Below are 22,152 nucleotides of genomic sequence, written 5' to 3'. Positions count from 1 at the left end.
ACTCATCAACTAGACACTCATACCAGTTGGCAGCTTTGTCTCCGCATTTTGTTACTCGATCTTTCTTCAGTCCTCGAGTTGAAGTGGCACGGTACTAACGCAACCGTCAATCACCTTTCCCTCGAACTTTGCACAATGCTAACTCGATCATGCAGAATGTTTATATGATGAAGTGTTTGTTTAGAAAACAATCAATTACGAAAATCACAAGGCTCATTTCCATAATTGATATTCAATTTAAAACCTCAAAGAAAAACAGCATGAAAAATAATATCTTCTCTTAAAAACCCATGCTGTTGGAACCATAAGCAAACAACAGTATTTGAATTATTTTTTCACGCACACGAAAAAACCCAACTGATGCTTCTTCAAAAATTCTTTTTAATAAAATAAATTTCTCTGCATAAATGGTTCCCTTTAAAAACACATGCTCATCAAAAACCACAATATGGCAGCCACTGACAAATAATGTTATATCCTTTTAAAATCACAAAGTTGCTGCACATGTATCTTCCAAGAAAAACAGCATATATGCGGCTGCAAAAACCAACACGTCCCTGACTTCCCATGTGAAATCAAAAAGCACCGCAACCATTTGAATTGATAAGGACGGCATCCATGAGTTAGATGACTCCCACCAACATGCAATCACTTAAGTTTCACAACACGGTTTGAACACTAAGTTTGATAAGTTCCAATACAATTAGATTCTTTTGCATGTGTGTTTTATTAAGTGATAAAGAAAGGATAAGTTATTTGAAAAGATAAACCACACAATGGTTAAGAGTCCTATCTCAAAACAATAATATGAAATATAGATGAATGTAGTTGGATGCATGCATGCAAACGTACCTGAATATTTATCGCGTGTAGGTAACATCTTTGCATCGAAAGTGTGAGAACCCTTCCTAGACTTAAACTAATACAATTGAAAATATATAACAAGTTTAAGCTATTACAGACTCAGGCAATTTGTCAGGGATTGCCAATTTTACCCTAACATTACTCTCTTCTAAAACGCGGCAAAAACTATTGTTCATTAACAGTGCTCCATCGGTTTTTCTTCTCATTTTCTTCACGGTTTTCAGTAGGGGTGGGGGCGGTGCAGTTTCAATTGAAACCGCAACCGAAACTGAAACTTTTTGTGGTGCGGTGCGGTGCAGTTTTGAAGCCAAAACCGAATGAAACCAAACCGTTTGGTTCGGTTTGATGCGGTTTCAAACAGTTTCAGTTTGGTTTTTGAGAAAAAAATGTACAATTTAAAATATACACATATTTATGCATAAGACGGTCTTATTTTCCTTGTATATTAATTAATGAATATGCAGCAAAATTGCACCAAAAACAGCAACAACAATGCACCAAAAAACAGCGGCAAAACTGCCAAAAAAATGCAGCCAAACTGCATAAAAAACGCAGAAAAACAACAGAAAAACAGCAGCAAAACAACACGAAAAACTGCACCAAAAATGCAGCAAAAAACTGCACTGAAACTGCAGCAAAAAACTGCACAAAACTGCACAAAAAACAGCAGCTAAACTGCACCAAAACTGCAGCAAAAAAAACTGCACAAAAAACAGCAGCTAACCTGCACAAAAAACAGCAGCTAAACTGCACAAAAACTGCAGCAAAAAACTGCACAAAACTGCACCAAAAAACTGCACAAAACTGCACAAAACTCCCCTCTATATTTGTTTCTCTCACAGCACATACCACCCCACCTTCGCAATCTAAAACGATGCAGTAGCACTGAACGACGAACGCCTGCGATTTGGCACAACGATCGACCGGGGTTTGAAACGACGGCACAACGACGAACATGATTTGGAACAATGAACGCCCAAATCCTCAAGGAAATTGTGATTTCCAGTCCCAAACAGAAGAGAAGGAAAGAACTTTTATCACTTTCACCCTGAAAATTGGATTTTCTTTTTTTTGTTGATGGGGTGGGTCGTGGCTTCGTGGTTCCTCCTAAGATTGGATGGTGGGGTGTTGATACTGCGTACTGGGGAAAAGAAAGGGGGAAGAGAGAAGGAAGTAAAAATTTATTTTAGTTTACTTTATGTAAGTATTTCCATTAGGGTTTAGGGTGATTAAGAGTTAGAAGCAAATAAAAAATGATTCTTTCATATCAAATCTGAAGTAATCTGTGCGATTAGGAAAATTTAAAAGTTTTACAAAAGATAAAAAATTATTCTCTCTAGTAAAAAATTGAAAAAAATAAAAGAATAAAAGTTTTACTAAAAATAATTAGCATATAAAATAAATTAGTTAAAGTAGGGGTACTTTAGTAATCACATTAGTTATCATTCTGATTCATGTGAATTAGTAAACAGTTTATATACTTCAACGTTATTCTTACTCCGATTCCAGACAATTTTGGTAAACAACTTCAACATGAATCTAATTCTGATTTCACCTCATTCCAATTTCTCCTCAATTCAATTTCTCTCAATCTGATTACGGATTAGTAAACGCGCCCTTAATCCCGCTTGTGGGGAAGCCAAGTCTTTCTAGACACCTCTATATAGTCTCAATTAATCAATTTAATTGATTTATAAACAAATTATTCCATATTCAAGCGAAAAATGAAAAATTAATCAAATAATTTATTCAAAGATAATTAAAAAAATTATAAGAATATCTGATGCATCCAAGATTCTAATAAATCAAACAGTTAAGGAGATAATCAAGATATCTCATTTATTAAAATTATCTCAATCCAATAAGATAAATTATAAATAAATCAATTAAAATCAAGATTAAATTCTAATTGATAATTGGGCAGATAATTGAACAGTTCGATAAAAGGGATAATTAATTCATTAATTAGGATAATAGTAAATCCTTTTATTTTCAAACTCTATTATCTAGGATAAACTCAATCATCTTAAAAACCGTCTAGATTATGTTCCAACCAAAACTGCAGAAAATTAGGAAACATTCTTCTGGTAACCCACGCGCCAGGAGTGTCGAAAAACTAACCTCTATTTACAGGTATATTCTACAAGATCAACTTAGTAACTAAAAGATATTACCAAGAGCCATCTCCACATTTGGGTGGATTATTATTCATTTAATAATTGCATTAAATAAATCTAACAGACTTCTCAATCCATAAATAACTAGAGCTCTCACTAGCTTGTTTATGAGTATTAGCATTCTATAATCTGCCTCTCTTTAATATGATTTATAAACAGTATAGTTCATGAGTATTACCTCCATTCACCACCAATTTGTTCCACCAGAAGAGAGAGCACTGGATGTCAAACCTAAAATCCCATATCAAAGCCAAATAATTCAAAAATACAAAACAAAAAGAAATAATTAATAGCTTGATTCGTAAAAACATATGGGTTAGATATGTTTATCTGGGATACATATTCTTTTTCTCCTTTTCATTTTCCTGACAATTTTATTTATTGACAATTTATAGCTTGATTCGTAAAAACATATGGGTTAGATTTGCTTTGAAACTGGGTTCACCTAGTGGCAGCTATTACCAAATACCATGTTGTTGTTTTGGTGGTTACCTTTGTTTTACTTATTATCGTAAATTCGTTATGCTTGTATAATGGTGTACCCTCCCCTAAGTCCGGTGGCATTTCGCTTTTCTTTCACCTCTTTGGTTGGTTGTCTTGTTGCCCTAGTTGATGTGTTATGTTTCTTTGCTTACGATATAAGTTGAATTGTTGCAGACTTTGAACTAGATCAAAATAATATGTTTTTCTAATTTTCCTTCTAGTAAATGTTGTCTTCCGTTGAACTAGATCAAAATAATATGTTTTTCTAATTTTCCTTCTAGTAAATGTTGTCTTCCGTTGAACTAGATCAAAATAATAGGGTTTGAACTAAATCAAATATACGTTTTCTAAAATTTTCTTTTCTATGTTGTTTTTCGTTTAGAATGGAATCCACAATTAAGCATGCTATTGTAATCAAGGTTATGGGACGGACTGGATTTCTTGGGCAGGTGACTTAGGTGAGAGTCAAATTTCTGGATGACCAGAACCGTTTCATCATGAGGAATGTCAAGGGACCAGTGAGGGAGGGGGATATCCTTACCTTGCTCGAGTCCGAGAGGGAGGCAAGAAGGTTGCGGTGATCAATCTGAGATGGTCTTATTTGTCGTTTGGTTTGGTTCTTTGTAAACAATTGTTATTTGTGTTGGTGAATGGCTGTTGTGTTGCCATCTCTGGGTATTACTAGCCTCATAGGCCTGATTTTTGTGATGAGATTTTGTTACAAAATCGTTCTAAACTAAATGTCTTAACAAGCTTTCAGTTTTGTTTGAACATATAATAGTGGTCCTGCTTTCTGTGTCAAATCTTTGTTTTCCTTATTCCCTGACCACATATTATTGTTCTCGAGCAACAAATTTCATTTTATTTATTCAATCTGATGACGATAACTAAAGAGTGGGAGTGTGATTCTATAGAAGGTCTTTGAAAATCACTTTCCTTTTCTAAATTGCTAATCATTTTAATTTCCAAACTTTTAAATGCTACTTGCATGAGAAAATACATCATATGGTTGTGGTTCTACACTTGACTAATGCTATTTGTAAGAAGCAATTCAAACAAAGAAGAGTTGTTGAGTCTTGTATCGTCGGCTGTAACTAAGCATGGTATTAAGTTGAGTGGATGAAGGTGTTCTAGTCTTTGCATCATGGTTGAGTAGATTTGATGCGTTGTGAGGTCATTAAGCATGTCCTAAATTACTCGGAATAGTAGGACACCCTGCCTATTATGGTGGGAAGCAAATCATCAAAAAGAAGAGTACAATATGGTTAATATCATATTTGTCCCCTAAATTCTTGGAGTTGTTACATTTTGGTCCTTGAAATTTTTTTTATCTTTCTAATTTCTCTGAATCTTTGAAAGCTTGTTTAAGGAGAGAAAATGGTTTTCGTTACAATCTTACAAGACATATTGGTTGGACAATTTTTTGTTTGTTTTTAAGGACGACATTTTAGCCAATGATGCTAAGCCCTAAACCCAAACTCATACATTTCCGGGAAATGCAAAACACAAAAAGCCATTAAACCACACTTACATTCTTGTTAATTTGCACATGGAATTTGGGGGGTTAAGAAAAATCGGGTCTGGTGCGGTGGCACCACCTCCACACCCTTAGGATCAATGGTGTGTTCAAGACACAAATAATTGTTTTTTCAAGCTCAAGCTCGGCTCTTTGTAAAGACGAACTTGAACTTATATGATTTTTCGGGTTCTTTCTCAAACATAAAGATTGTTAGTTTGGTAATAAGGTTGAACATTTATCTCGAACCTACAAATTTGAGCCCCTTCATTAGGTTGGACGCTTTAACCATTCAGCCATGGATACACAAAGACTCAGCGAGTGAACTAGGTATAGGTACCAACTTCAAAATTTTTTAGGGAAGCCAAAAAACGCGAGTGCCCCTACGCGAGCCTTATTGGAAAAACCCCTGACTATAGAACAAAGCAAGGGATTGAGCTGCACGAAAGTCGTTTCCCATTATCCACCTTTAGAAACATTTTTAAAGATGGCTCCGCTTAACACATTTTGACCAAGCATGAAGAGCGGGAAATAAGTGCTTTGTCGGTTGAAGGTGCTCTCTTATCTAGGATAGAGGCTTACTCTGAATCCATGGTATCCTCTGTATCTAATGCATCTCCTGTCTCGTCTCTTGGTTTTAGGGAGCCTATGAGCAAGAGTTCTCCCTCGAAAGTGGCTTTCTATTCTAGGAGGGAAGTGGGCTTCATTCAATGGAATGCCGTGTTGGTTTAGTGAAAAAGGTAGTTTAAGGGGAACGCATAGAGGCAGTGAACAAAAACACAACTGCATTTTAGCTTTTCCCTCCATGAGATAAGCCCAGTGCATTTGATCGATGGAATAGAAGGCAACAAAATACCACAATTATTCCTTTTCAAATACTTTTGAGAGAAAGCCTTAGACCATAGGCCATCACTATGATTCAACAATCTCCACCTAGCCTTGGCAAGCATGGATTGGTTCATTAGAGCAGATTGCTTTATTGGTTCATCAGAGCAGATTGCTTTAAACCCAATCTCCATTTCCCTTTAGAATGACAAATAGCCATACTTAACAAAAGAATCGAATCAAGTAGGTACATTTTGTGGTGCTCGTTTGGATGTGCTTTTAAAATGATTGATAGGGCTTTTAGAGAAAATATTTTTGGGTCCAAAAACAATTGAAGCGCTTTCAGCTAGAAGCACCAATTATGTGCTTCTTCTAATAAGCACTTTAATTACTTTTCCAAGATTCACTTGCATTTTTACTGAAGATTGATTCCAAAAACATTTCACCAAAAACGCTTTCAGTCATTTTAAAAACAAGCAGACTCATTATCTTGGAGCCTCAATCCTAGAACCTTCTTGCTTTTTTTTTTTTGTTTTTTTTTGTATTTTAGGAGTCGAAATATGTGCCTTTACCACTGGGCCACTTGCTTTGGTTCCATTGGATTATTTTGATCAACTTGATTTATTGTTTATCCATGAATCATAATCATGGACCACACTCCACTTGATTCACCCATTCCACATCCTTCTCCCATCATGTAATCCCACAGCTATTTGTCATGTACCCATTTGTTGCCATACCAAATTAAACATCCAACCAATAAAATATATTACCTACAACAATTGGACGACCCTGCCAAAAATTCCTACACCAATCAATTGCTCACAAAAATTATGAAGCCACGCGACACTTAGTAAACCCCACACCCACTTTCTCAGTTCTACAAACAAACCCATTTGTTTATTCATTTTCTTCCACTTTCTTAGGAACCAAACACTTGATACCAATGGCCTTTTCCAACCTCCTCCTCTTTTTTTCCCTCATCTGTTTTCTTCTTCCTCCAACACTCTCCATCTCGCCCGACCTATTCGACCGTCCAAAAACCCTCATCGTCCACGTGTCTAAATCGGAGAAACCCGCCCTCTTCTTCTTACCGTAGCTGGTATACTTTCATCATCCAATCCCTTCCGTCCCCCACCCCTACCAAACTCCTCTATGCCTATGACCACCTATGACCGTGTCGTCAAGGGCTTTTCTGTCACCCTCACATCTTTTCAAGCCAACCAATTCCTCTCTAACCCCGCTATCTTCTCCGTCATGCCCGACCAACCATGTCAGCTCTACACCACTTATAACCCTAGCTTCCTCAGCCTTGCTGCATCATTCAGCCTGTGGCGCAACTCCGACTACGCTGAGGATGTCATAGTCGGCGTCCTCGACACTAGGATTTGGCCTGGGCACCCTAGCTTTTCAGATTCAGGTATCGGCTCAATTCCGCCCAGATGGAAAGGCACCTGCATCATCACCCCGAAATTCCCGTCTTCCTCCTGCAACCGCAAAATCATCGAAGCCAGAGCCTACTTCAACAGGTACAAATCCGATATCGGACGATTAATAGACGAATCGAATGAATCGAAGTCACCAAGAGACACCGAAGGCCATGGGACCCACACGGCTTCCACTGCCGCCGGTTCTCAGGTCGCTAACCCGAGCTTGTTCACATACGCTCACGACAAAGCCAAATGGCCACTAAGGCGAGAATCGCCGTCTACAAAATCTGTTGGTCTTTTGGATGTTTCGATTTGAACATTTCGGCTGCCATGAATTAAGCAATTGCCAACGGCATTGACATAATTTCACTATCCGTCAGAGCCAGTGGTCGGTCTCCGCCGTATGATCGAGACTCTATAGCCATCAGATCTTTCGAGGATGCCCAACATAGTGTTCTCATCTTCGCCTCGACTGGAAATTTTGGGCCTAACTCATTTATGGCCATCAACATCGCTCCATGGATTCTCATAGTTAGCGTTTCCACCATTGACAGAAAATTCCCCGTAGACGTTATCCTCAGTGACAACCGAGTTTTTGGTGAGGTTTCGTTGTACTCCGATGAGCCTCTAGTCAATCACCAGCTTCCATTAATCTACAACAGAGACGCCGGAAGCAGGTACTATTACACGTGGGCTCTCAAGCTATGGAAATTCTAGGGGAAAATCGTCGTCTGGGATCATGGCGGCAATGCGAGAGTCGAAAAGGGAAGCGCAGTGAAGCTAGCTCGTGAGCTCGGGTTTATCTTGGCCAACATAAAGGACAGCGAAGAAGAGCTTCTCGCTGATGCTCACCTCATCCCAACAACAGAGGTAGGTGAAATTGCCGCCAATCAAATAAGGGACTACATCAAATTGAGCCAATATCCGACCATGAAAACGATAGATTCACTAACACTTGGAGTTTATTTATACTTTCATTAAGTATAACATAAGATTTTGTGGTATCCACTAGTGTAAATATTTTAAATTGAAGATCGAATTCATTCACTATATTTATTTAGGGTCAAGAAATCGAGTTAAAATAACCGTTAAATCATGATTTTTCGTCGTTAACCATCGAAAAGTTTTGTCCTGTTACTTAATCTTTGAATGTTTGTTTTTTGTAATTTTTGGCATATGCGATCTCGAAGTGTATATAAACATGTTTGACGGTTGGATTGTTGAAACTAGTTTCGTAGAATGAGTATCCCATCAAAACAATAGATTCACTAACACTTAAGAGTTTATTCATACTTTCATTAAGTATAACATAAGATTTTGTGGTATCCACTAGTGTAAATATTTTAAATTGATGATCGAGTTCATTCATTGTATTCATATAGGGTCAAGGAGTGTAGCTGTAAAAAATCATCAAAATTGGAGTTCAATAACTGTTAAATCGTGATTTTTTTTAATAACTATCGAAAAGTTTTCTCCCGTCACTTGATATCTAAATGTTTGTTTTTTGCGATTTTTAGTATATGCGATCTCAAAGCATATACAAACAAGTTTGATGGTTGGATCGTTGAAATTAGTTTCGTAGAATGCGTATCCCGTCAAAACAAAAGATTCACTAACACTTAAGAGTTTATTCATACTTTCATTAAGTATAACATAAGATTTTGTGGTATCCAATAGTGTAAATATTTTAAGTTGATGATCGAATTCATTCATTGTATTCATATAGGGTCAAGGAGTGTAGCTGTAAAAAATCATCAAAATCGGAATTAAAATAACCGTTAAATCGTGATTTTTTGTTGATAACCGTCAAAAAGTTTTGTCCCTTTACTTGATCTCTAAATGTTTTTTTTTTTTTTTTTTGCAATATTTGGCGTATACAATCTCAAAGTATATACAAATATGTTGGATGGTTAGATCGTTGAAACTAGTTTCGTAGAATGCGTATCCTATCAAAATAATAGATTCACTAACACTTCAGAGTTTATTCATACTTTCATTAAGTATAACATAAGATTTTGTGGTATCCACTAGTGTTAATATTTTCAATTGCAGATTGAGTTCATTTATTGTATTCATATAGGGTCAAGGAGTGTAACTGTAAAAAATCATCAAAATCGGAGTTAAAATAACTGTTAAATTGTGATTTTTCATTGATAATCGTCGAAAAGTTTTGTCCAATTACTTGATCTTTGAATGTTTGTTTTTTTTGCGATTTTTGGCATATGTGATCTTGAAGCATATACAAACAAGTTTGACAGTTGGATCGTTGAAATTAGTTTCGTAGAATGCGTATCCCATCAAAATGATAGATTCACTAACACTTAAGAGTTTATTCATACTTTTATTAAGTATAACATAAGATTTTGTGGTATCCACTAGTGTAAATATTTTAAATTGAAGATCGAATTCATTCATTGTATTCATTTATGGTCAAGGAGTGTAGCTGTAAAAAGTTATCAAAATCAGAGTTAAAATAACAGTTAAATCGTAATTTTTCGTTGATAACCGTCGAAAAGTTTTGTTCCGTTACTTGATCTTTGAATGTTTGTTTTTTGAGATTTTTGGGGTATGTTGTTGAAATTAGTTTCATAAAATACGTATCCCATTAAAACGATAGATTCACTAACACTTAAGAGTTTATTTATACTTTTATTAACTATAACACAAAATTGGTATCCACTAGTGTAAATATTTTAAATTGAAGATCGAATTCATTCATTGTATTCATATAGGGTCAAGGAGTGTAGCTATAAAAAATCATCAAAATTGGAGTTAAAATAATCGCTAAATCATGATTTTCATTTATAATCGTCGAAAAGTTTTGTCCTATTATTAGATCTTTGAATGTTTATTTTTTGCAATTTTTGGCGTATGCAATCTCAGAGTATATACAAACATGCTTGATGGTTGGATCGTTGAAACTAATTTCGTAGAATGCGTATCCCATCAAAACAATAGATACGCAAAAACTTAAGAGTTTATTCATACTTTCATTAAGTATAACATAAGATTTTGTGATATCCACTAATGTAAATATTTTAAATTGAAGATCGAGTTCATTCATTGTATTCGTATAGGGTCAAGGAGTGTAGCTATAAAAAATGATCATCAAAATCAAAGTTAAAATAACTGTTAAATCATGATTTTTCATTGATAACCGTCGAAAAGTTTTGTCCTGTTACTTGATCTCTGAACGTTTATTTTTTGCGATTTTTGGCATATGCGATCTTGAAGCATATACAAATAAGTTTGACGGTTGGATCGTTGAAATTAGTTTCGTAGAATTCGTATCCCATCAAGTTCAATGATATGTGTGTGTGTGTATATTTATTAAGTAGATTTAAATTTATTCATTTTGTACGTATAACACTTAAAAAATTGAATGGTATGTATATTTAAGCCGATCCAATAGTCACCAATTTTTAAATTTTAATTTAATATATATATATATATATATAATTATTATAGTTTTTTGTGGTATAAAATTGTTAAATTAATATATATAATTATTATAGTATTTTTTTTAAGGTTATAAAATTATAAAATTAATATTTTTCTTATCGTGTATTGTGTTACCCATGTGTATACCCGAACCAACCCGTTATCTTAATAGGTGCTTATCGGGTTAACCGATAACGACCTGATTCGTTATCGTGTCAACTCGAATACCTGTCAATTTCGTGTCGTGTCGTGTCGGATTATCGGATCGTGGCAGGAATTTCCAAACCAAAAAATCAGGAACTTTGCAATAGGGAAAGAGTCGACTCCTTTTGTTCATGGAGCAGGACATGTTGATCCCAACAGAGCTCTCAATCCCGAGTTGATTTACGATCTCAATGTGAATGATTATGTTGCATTTTTGTGCTCAAACGGATACTGTCCGAGACAAATCGTGGTTTACTTAGGAAAGCCAACTGGTTCTGATATATGCTCAAAGAACAGTTTGTCTAGTCCTGGTGATCTGAATTACCCTTCGCTTTCCGTCGTTTGAGCTCGGATCAAAGCCTGGTTAAGTACGAGAGAGACGTTACGAATGTGGGGAGCAATACGGATGCAGTTTTTAAGGTGATTTTGACTGCTCCGGCTGGTGTTGAAATCAGCATTTCGCCGAGCGAGCTGGTGTACAATGCCGAAAACCAGAGTCAGAGCTGTGAGGTTACATTTAGTAAAGGAGTTGGTTATGATGGCAGAGAGCGATATGGGTTTATTGAGTGGACAGATGGTAGTCATCTGGTGAGGAGTCCAGTTGCTGTGAGGTGGAGCAGCACTAGGTATGCAGCTTCCATGTGAGAATTAGCATCAGGGTTGTTCAGCTAGCATTTGGGTGATCACTTTGCTTTGTTTTCTGCAATTTCAAGCTATTTTGTACAAATATGAAGGGTTGGGGATATGCCGGCCGGCCATGATTATTCGAATACATTACGCTGTTGCGAAAATCGAATCTAAATCAATAAAATGAACCAAATTCTACCCAAGAACTTCAAACCATGCATCTTTAACACTATTAAGTGAAGTTTAAATAAATGGTCAGGTGTCAACAAATGAGATAGGTCATAGAGAGCCCATAATTTTGAAGGTAGAAGATTTGATCTCATGCATTGGTAACCAAAAGAAAAGCTTTCTATCTTCTATCCTGGGTGAAGGAATTGGAACTGTGTCAGTATGCTTGTAAAACGCACAACATTTCAATTGGATTTGACTTAACCAAAATCTCAATCCATTCATAAATCAAACTTTTGCTTAATCAATAAAACTCATGGATTGGCAACCAAAATAAAAGCTTTCCATCTTAGGGGAAGTAGTTGGAACAATCTCAATAAACGCTCGAATTTGAATCCGATTGGACTTAATCCAAATTCAAAACCCATTATGATCGGACTATCGAATTCGAGCATTACATCAATTCAAGTCAAATCCCAATCCATTCAATCAAAAGATCTTAATTGTCAAATCGTAACAAAAGAAACTCAATTGGATGTGCACATGCACAATCTTTATTGTGTGGTAGAAAAGTGACATGATCCGCACCGTTGTTGCTTGGTGAGCACAACAATTATGTTGCCTTTCATTGTATTATTTTCTTGGTCAATTAGGAATTTTATAACACAGTCCAAACTAACGTAATACAAAGATAATAGCCCTATAAATGAGGTAGGTACAAACGAGGCACCACTTATGCATTCATCGCATGAGTAAAGGTTCCCATTTATACCAAAAGCATAAAAAATTACAAACGATGTGGCTCGGCCCAAAAACGAAAGCCCACCCGAAGAGGCCCAAAAGTGATCCCATTAAAAAAATCTAATAACCGCAAGACGAGAATCACCTGCCACCTCTATTGCTGCAGAAATGATGGAGACGACCGACGAACAGAAAAACCGAGCGATATCACCGCAGAGTGCAATAACAAAACCCATCAATGCTTCAACGCCAATGTAAAAGAGCCCAAACTGCAGATCAGGAAGAATCGAACCTATTCCGGATGCCACAAATTCGGTCCTCAGACGAACACAAAAACATAAAAGGCAAGCGAATGCCTCTAACCAATCTGTAACCAAAAAGGTCGGGTGGTGTACACACCATTCTAAAGAGATACTAGACTTTGTAGGTGTGATATAGTTGTCTTTGACCGGAAGCAGCAAACAAGAGATGAGATGAAATCCCCAAAACTGGAGTGGAAGGCAATGGTGGGTATGAGGAATTGGAGAGCATATTTGAAGTGTTGGAGGTTTTTGAGCGCGGAGGCCCAAGGTCGACCCCAATAACCCCAAATCTGATCCCAAAAACCCCAAATCAGTGGAGTAGGACCTTGAAACATGGGGCACAAAATTGGAAACAGCGTTCCGTCCACACCACCAGTAGGTGGCAGGTTGCTCCACCGATCGTTGAAGGGGGTCAGGGCGATCACAGTTGTGGGGAAGGACTAAACGCCAAGAGATAGATCTCCATCCACATCGGGAATTGAGGCCATCCCAGTGTGAGGAAGAAAGTGGGAGGAGGATGAAAACGAAAATTGAAATGGTGGCTGCCACCGGCCCCAAGCGGGAGCTGGAGGCCGGCGGCGGAAGGGTTTAAAGTTTGTTGTTTCTGCTAGGTTTCGTTTTCAGAGGTTGATTCGAGTGCCTTTCATTGTATTATGATTCAGCTAACATGCAACTTTACAACTCAATCCATCAATTGGTAAGGGGATTCTCGACATCTTGCATGTGTCCAGTTTTGTAATATACAAATTATATATTGGAAAATGATTGTGATATTAGTTTATGTTACCCACAAAACACTCAAACAGAAAACGGGCAACAGAAGGTGTACGTGACATGCGGCTAAATACCCTGAGTGAGGAGGTACTAACAAGAACGACTCTTTGCCCGAGTGGTTAAGGCGTGTGCCTGCTAAGTACATGGGGTTTCCCCGCGAGAGTTCTTATCTCTCAGGCGTCGTCAATTGTTTTCCAATTTTTTTGCTATTAAATAACCGATTTTGGGCTCCAAACTAGTTCAATATAACCTTAGCAGATAGCGAGGTAAAACCAAAGCCGGATACCAAAAGCCAACAAAAAGTTCAAATATTATTAGAGTAAGCTGCAGTCGATTGGTCCTTAATTATTACGCAACTGAAAATGTTCCTAAATTATTTTTTGTGAAAAACTGCCACTTTGATTTCTACTATACTATTTCATTTTCAGTTAATTTAAATCACGTAACATACTTCGGCGATAATATCGTTATTTTATCGCTCATAAACTCTTATCGTTGCATACCGGCATTTTTTCGCCCATAAACTCTTATTGTTGCATATAGGTTGTGAATTTAACTGTTAACTTACTCTCCAACGTTAACTCTATCTACTATTTTTTCATAAAATTAATTTCCTAAACTCATTAAAAATTTGTCAATCTACCATTCAAAGAGTATCACATGTAAGTCACGTGACTTAAATTGATAAAAAATTAAATACAATAGCTTCAAGTGTTATAGTAGGGATGAAATTGATAAGTTTCAGGACTTATTTTTCAAAAAAAATAAAATTTAAAGACTTAATTTTCATTTGCATAATAATTCATGAACCAAATAGACACATTAATCTTATTATTATCATTGCTAGCAAAGGCCACACACTTTGTGTGAGAATCAAATATTGTTTTTCAATTTTTTATGGGAGAAGTTATTTCTCTTCAACAGGGTTGGCAGGCATTCGAATAAAAGGGATTGGCAGTTAAGAAGAGAGAGAGAGAGAGAGAGAGAGAGAGTTTTAGATGGTAGTGATAGACCTGGCAATTTCTGACACGACCCGATAACCCGACACGACACGACACGAAATTAACAGATGTTTGGGTCGACACGATAACGAATCGGGTCGTTATCGGGTAACCCGATAAGCACCTGTTAAGATAACGGGTTGGTTCGGGTATACACGTGGGTAACACGATACACGATAAGCAGAATATTATTTTTATAATTTTATAATCCTAAAAAAATACTGTAATAATTATATACATTAATTTTACAATTTTATACCCCTAAAAATTATAATAAATATATATATATATATATATATTAAATTAACTATAAAATTTATAATAATTATAATAATTATATATACTATAATAATTATACCCCCAAAATATTAAGTCTATCTATAATAATTATATATATATATATATATTAAATTTTATAAAAACTATAATAATTATTAATTAATAATTTAATATGCATGATGCATTGCATGATTTTGCATCCATTGAAATTTGACGTGATTTGTTTCCATTCAAATTTCAATAATCAATTTCTTGCCATTGCCAACTTGCCGCCCTTTTTGAAGAAAAAAAATGGAGGGAAAATGAAAATGTTAAGAAAAATTGAAAATAAAACAAAAAAGTGAGGGAATTAGGGAAAGATGTTGGAGGGAAAAGTGAAAATGATAAGAAAAAGTTGAAAAGGAAACAAAAAAGAGAGGGAAAAATGAAAATTAATAGAAGTGGTGCGAAATTTTTTTTTTTTTTAAGTTATTAACTTTTTATCACATACATGACTGTCATGACATATCTCACTATTTTTATAATGACACACGTGACACGTGATGTATGTACTATTCCGTGTACCAGTCAATTATAATTTATACGTACAAAATAAATAGATTTAAATCTACTTAATAAATATATATATATATATATATATATAGTTATATACACACACACACACACACACAGAACTTGATTGATGGCATACGAATTCTCCAAAACTAATTTCAACGATCCCAACCGTCAAACTTGTTTGTATATGCTTTGAGATCACATCAACAAAAAATCATAAAAAATAAACATTCAGAGATGAAGTAACGGGACAAAACTTTTCAACGGTTATAAACGAAAAATCACGATTTAACGGTTATTTTAACTCCGATTTTGATGATTTTTTATAACTACACTCCTTGACCCTATATGAATACAATGAATGAATTCGATCTTCAATTTAAAATATTTACACAAGTGGATACCACAAAATCTTATGTTATACTTAATGAAAGTATAAATAAACTCTAAGTGTTAGTCAATCTATCGTTTTACGAATTCTCCAAAACTAATTTCAACGATCCAAACCGTCAAAATTGTTTGTATATGCTTGGAGATCACATCAGCAAAAAATCACAAAAAAAAAAACATTCAGAGATCAAGTAACGGGATAAAGCTTTTCAACGGTTATAAACGAAAAATCACGATTTAACGGTTATTTTAACTCCGATTTTGATGATTTTTTATAACTACACTCTTTGACCCTATATGAATACAATGAATGAATTCGATCTTCAATTTAAAATATTTACACAAGTGAATACCACAAAATCTTATATTATACTTAATAAAAGTATAAATAAACTCCAAGTGTTAGTCAATCTATCGTTTTACGAATTCTCCAAAACTAATTTCAACGATCCAAACCGTCAAAAATGTTTGTATATGCTTGGAGATCACATCAGCAAAAAATCACAAAAAAAAAACATTCAGAGATCAAGTAATGGGACAAAGCTTTTCAACGGTTATAAACGAAAAATCACGATTTAACGGTTATTTTAACTCCGATTTTGATGATTTTTAATAACTACACTCCTTGACCCTATATGAATACAATGAATGAATTCGATCTTCAATTTAAAATATTTACACAAGTGAAAACCACAAAATCTTATGTTATACTTAATAAAAGTATAAATAAACTCTAAGTGTTAGTCAATCTATCGTTTTACGAATTCTCCAAAACTAATTTCAACGATCCAAACAGTAAAAAATGTTTGTATATGCTTGGAGATCACATCAGCAAAAAATCACAAAAAATAAACATTCAGAGATCAAGTAACGGGACAAAGCTTTTCAACAGTTATAAACGAAAAATCACGATTTAATGGTTATTTTAACTCCGATTTTGATGATTTTTTATAAATACACTCCTTGACCCTATATGAATACAATGAATGAATTCGATCTTCAATTTAAAATATTTACACAAGTGGATACCACAAAATCTTATGTTATACTTAATGAAAGTATAAATAAACTCTAGTGTTAGTCAATCTATCGTTTTACGAATTCTCCAAAACTAATTTCAACGATTCAAACCGTCAAAATTGTTTGTATATGCTTGGAGATTTTGTAAATGGAGGTGTAAACTTTTGAGAAAGACTTACAATCTTAAAAACAAAAACTCTTTATCCTTGCACATTTAATATTTGTAATAGATTAGTAGTGTATGTATTATTTTTTTTATTAGGCTTTTATTTTCGAGTGTAGATATAGTACTTGAACGAGAAATGTTTTAATGTTTTGAAGTAATATTTATGTGGCAATGTGTGGTATGTGCAAATTTTAAAAAAATATATTTTTTTCTTAACGGGTTATAACGGGTCATAACGGGTCGGGTCACTTTACCCGTTGGGTAAAGTGACATGACCTGTTAAGGACCCGTTAAGATAACGGGTGTGACACGACACGACCCGTTAAGATAACAGGTGTTACACGAAAACGACACGAACACGATAGACACGACCCGTTTGCCAGGCCTAGGTAGTGATATGGTGACATGAATGTAAGGTTTAGGAAAAGAAAATTCTATTACACTATGTTTGGATGAAAAAATTTAAAATTACTAAGGAATTTCAAAATGACGGAAATTGAAATGACGAGATTTTATTTTCTATAATTTGTGAATTTTCTTGTTTGGTTAAACTAAAAAAACAATGGAATTGAATACATAATTTATTATTTTTAAACTCTATAAATTATGGAAATTGGAAAATGACACATATTTACATGGAATTTGAACTTGGGAATTGGAGGTCCCAAATTCCAAGTTTTTTTCCACGCGGAAATTCTAAAATTTCTATGTTTATAAATCCAAACAAGGGAATTGGTGCATGTCAATTTATAAATTCAGACTTTTACTAAAATTCCAAGTTTATTTCCCTCATCCAAATTATTATTATAAATTCTGACTTTTACTACAATTTATAAAATATTATTATTACTACTAGTATTTGCCTACACACTTTGTGTGTATAAACACATTTTTTTAGAAAATAAGAGGGAGAGAGGGAGAGAGGGAGAGAGAGAACGTGGGGGAGTGGAAGGTTTTTGGGTTTTGGTTTTGTTTGTTTGTTTGTTTGTTTTTTTTTTCTTTTTTTTTTTAAAATATTGGAGGTATTTTAACATTACCTATATGTGAGGCTTTAATAAAAAACAGTAAAATTTAGACATGTGAAATTACATTATTGCCCATCATTTTTTTTGTGTGATAGAAGACTAATTTGTCTTTTCATCCTCTTTTGGTTGACAAAAAGAATTTTATTAATTAGTAAAGGTAATATGCCTCATGGTTAGTGTGAAAAAAATTTGGTTTATTACATTTCGCATCCCTCTATGATTTGTATAATTTAAAACCATTTCTTTTAAAAATCGACACTTACGACTCTTAAGCTATGATTTTTTGCACTATTTTTCTTTGTCATGTTCAAATCAGTGGGGATAGCAAATCCGGTCCACACACCTCTGTTGGGATGAGGTGAGCACTAGCTCTTGTCCACTCCCCTTTATATTGGCCAATATCATCTCGACCTCGCATTCTATAGCTTCACCAAACTTCCCTTTTCGACTCTTGCATTGCCAAAATTCTTAAATTAGGGACCAAATTGTCAAATTTTCAAAGAGAAGGGTCAAACTGTTGAATTATGTAAACTACAAGGGTACAAAATGGGAATTCAATAAAGGGTTATTATACAAAATGATCCCTGAGATTTGCATGATCAATAGAAATGATCCTTGAGATTGTCAACCATCCATGATTTTGGTCAATTTTCAAAGCTTTGTAACTCAATCATTTCTTAACCAAATTCGACCCATAATATATCAAAATGAAGATAGGAAAATGTAGAATAAGATTATTCTTATTTGGAAGCCTAATGGTGTCAAAGATGGTCGGAAAATAGCCTGAAAGATGACTGGTTCGTGGGAAAACTGGAAAACTCGCTGGAAACTGGGTAAATTTTAAACTTTCATTACTTCTTCAATACTCAACCAAATCAAGTGATTCAAAAACTAAAATAATACTTCTTGATGAGACGAAGAGAATGGTACCTTTTTCGAAGGCTAACTCGATGTGGTTTGGTCGAACAACGGCTCGAAAGTGGCTAACCATTTTCTAGTTAGCCACTTTCGAGTAGTTTTCCGGCCAAACCACAGAGAGTTAACAGTAAAGAAAGATACCATTCTCTTTGTATCGTTGAGAAGTATGATTTTTGTTTTTCAATCACTCAATTTCGTTGAGTATTGAAGAAGTTATGAACGTTTAAAATTTACCCAGTTTCCAGCGAGTTTTCTTGTTTTCGCGCGGACCAGTCACCTTTCAGGCTATTTTCCGGCCATCTTCGGCAATCATTGGGTTTACAAATAGGTATAATCTTATTCTAAACTTTCTTATTTTCATTTTGATATATTATGGATCGAATTTGATTAAGAATTGATTGAGTTACGAAGCCTTAAAAATTGCCCAAAGAGTTTTTAACGGAAGGACCAAAATCATGGATGGTGGACAATCTCATGGACCATTTCTATTGATTTTCAATTTCAGAGATCATTTCTATTGATCATGTAAATCTCAGGAACCATTTTTTATAATAACCCTTCAATAAAAATAATTGTGGGGTCACGTTCTGTTTTATTATCCAGCCTATTGTGAGTTAGTTTGACTCATGAGATTGCTTTTTATTTTTTTTATTTTTTATTTTTAAATTAAATTAAATTTATTTTTATAAAGAGATCAGCTGATGGTTTCACCATTATAGTTCACCTTTTTGAGGTCGGGAAGACTCACAAAGGCATTTTAGCCTTTCTCTGGCCACCATCGTGCGATTCACCAACCCTAAGAAACTAATGTAGGATGTATCGTGCGGAACACAAGAGCTTGAAATTCATCCCTAGTCACTGGGTCACCCCGTGGTTGTTGATGCATAAAATTGTTGATTTATGTATTTGTAATAGGAAGGTTATATTTTAATTATATTGTAATCCCATAAGATCAGAAATTAGGATTCCTTGTGCAGGGAGAATTGTAATATATATCCGTTTCCGCATAAAAGTGATTATAATGATACTGCAGACCATAGTCATCGCCTACGTAAGGCTCATTCTTATTATTTGGAGGTTACATTAGTATATATATGTGCAGGCCCTTACACATCATATTTATTATACACAAGGAATTTTTTAAAACACTAGTTAGTGTGTCTTTTGTGGTCAAATTATCTGTTTTTCAATAATCGAATTCATTTTGATTGTATCTTATATTTTAATATCAATTTCTGCTACTTAGCACTACGGTTTAGTAATATTTATCTTTATTGAATGGTTTTCGGTTAGATTTTCATCAAATGCGAATTTAAACTACATTATTGCTAACCTATTGTGAAATTAGGCTCATCCCTCCTCTTAGTGTAGATATATCGTTTGTTAAAAAAAAAAAAAATCTCAACTTCTACAAGTTGCTATCACTTAAAATTTACAACCCAAAATAAATAAATTAAAAGTTCCCCAACCAAGGTGTGACAATGTCCAAATCCAGAAAATAAAATTAATATGGACTTCTCCTTGTCGATGTTATTCGAATTGGAATTTTCCAATCATATATGATATAAAATTTCAATTTGCGTGCACTTTTATTTTAGTTTTTTGAGAAATACGTATGTACACTTATGACACAATAATTAATTAACCTTGTTCGAATTAGTGCTCATTCTTATCTCTATACTATTCTTTGAAAAAGAAAAAAAAAGAATTTGTCAAATTCATAAAATGTCAATTATTCGCCTTTCGATATTTTTAGCCATTCAGTTTCACTTTTCACAACTCATTTTCTCTCTTCTGTATCAGACATTTTCAATCTGCACGTAGAATTTCAATACTTTCTTTGAAAAAAAATAAAAGGGATACAAATAGAGAATTTAAGAAAAACGGAAAAAAAAAATTCAAAAGAGAATCAAGATCGACAATTCAAAATGAGTGCGTAACAAGTGAAAATAAGTATGTACAAATAATTTTAGATTAGTGTATCAATTTGATCATTCTTCTGTTAATAAATCTGATAAAGAATACTAACATATATCTATTCCAAATCTCAAACCTTATTTACTTTATTTAGAACCCCCACATACCCCACCCAAGAGATGATGCTTTTGTTCTCATTGAGTCCACTTTCCTCTCTTATATACATATAAGTTCATCAAAACCTCTCCCTTCTCGCTGCTCCTCACACCTTCCACACCCTTACCCCAACACAATCACATGGCTCGAGTTCATGATCTACAACGCCAAAGCCACCCGCTTATACGACAGAGGTTTCCCATCCGGCGTCGGAAACTCCCTATGATCCGTCTCGGCGGGCCAAACCCGGGGCGAGGGGTTCTGTTTGCTAGAATGCTTAAGAAGATCAGGCTAAGGTGGCTGAAACTTCACTCCTTGTGCATATTGAAGAAGCTCAAGGAGTCTTACAGAAACATGGTCAAGGATCTCATGGAAGCTGGGGCGAGTTTGGAGACCTTCCACCAGAGGGTTTTCATGGAGAGTACATTTGCTATTCCAATGGGAGTTTCTCTCTCTAGCTACCCTTATGTTGCTGGATCAGATCGGCCTCGAACTCTTTTCATGTAGATGTAACTCTTTAATCTTATGAAATCTCATCAAGTTTTCATCTTTTGGAATTAAAGAGGAAGAAAGATGTTACCCTTTTGCTGCTTTTGTTTGTACGTTATTAAATATATATTTTATTTTATTTTGTTGAATCTATTAAGAGTAACATATTAATGAAAATTATATATATATATATATATATATATATATATATATTTCCTAGCATGGCGTTTTTTGTGTGCAATGGATCTTAATTCATCTCATTTCTCTCCAAATTTAACACAATATTGTTTTCTTCTTTTTGGTAAACTATATACCAATATATTAGTCTCGAGTCTCGATAGTAGATCAATGTTATAGAAAGACCATATATTAAAGAATGCATACTCGTTCTGCAGAGCTATTTTGGTCCTGAGATAAAATCCTGGTCAATACAATCATAAACAAACCAATTTTGATTTCCCTAAGAAAAACATATGTATCTTTTTTTTCGTGATCAGTATACAATTATGTATATATCTTTTTTGTCACGTAATATTTTAGAGAGTTTAATCAAAATTTGTAAGTCATACGACATGTAGTGGATGATTCAATTATTACTTAAGTATTGATTAACTTTCTTTTTTCTTATTGGTGACACATCAGATGATTTACAAACTTAATTTAAAATTTTAATTTACCTAACAT

At 34.5% G+C, this 22,152-nt stretch overlaps 1 pseudogene; it reads left to right on the top strand.

Moving 5' to 3' along the window:
* The first annotated feature begins 6,811 nt into the window (after positions 1–6,811).
* LOC108868376 lies at positions 6,812–11,640 on the top strand (annotated as a pseudogene).
* The last annotated feature ends 10,512 nt before the right edge of the window (positions 11,641–22,152 follow it).

Source organism: the organism of the source record quoted next, unplaced genomic scaffold, assembly GCF_019419815.1.
Source record: "Pyrus x bretschneideri cultivar Hongxiangsu unplaced genomic scaffold, Pyrus_bretschneideri_v1 Contig37, whole genome shotgun sequence".
Classification (NCBI taxonomy): Eukaryota; Viridiplantae; Streptophyta; class Magnoliopsida; order Rosales; family Rosaceae; genus Pyrus; species Pyrus x bretschneideri.
Note: the sequence above shows the minus strand (reverse complement) of the source record. Positions and strands in the feature narration are given on the sequence as shown.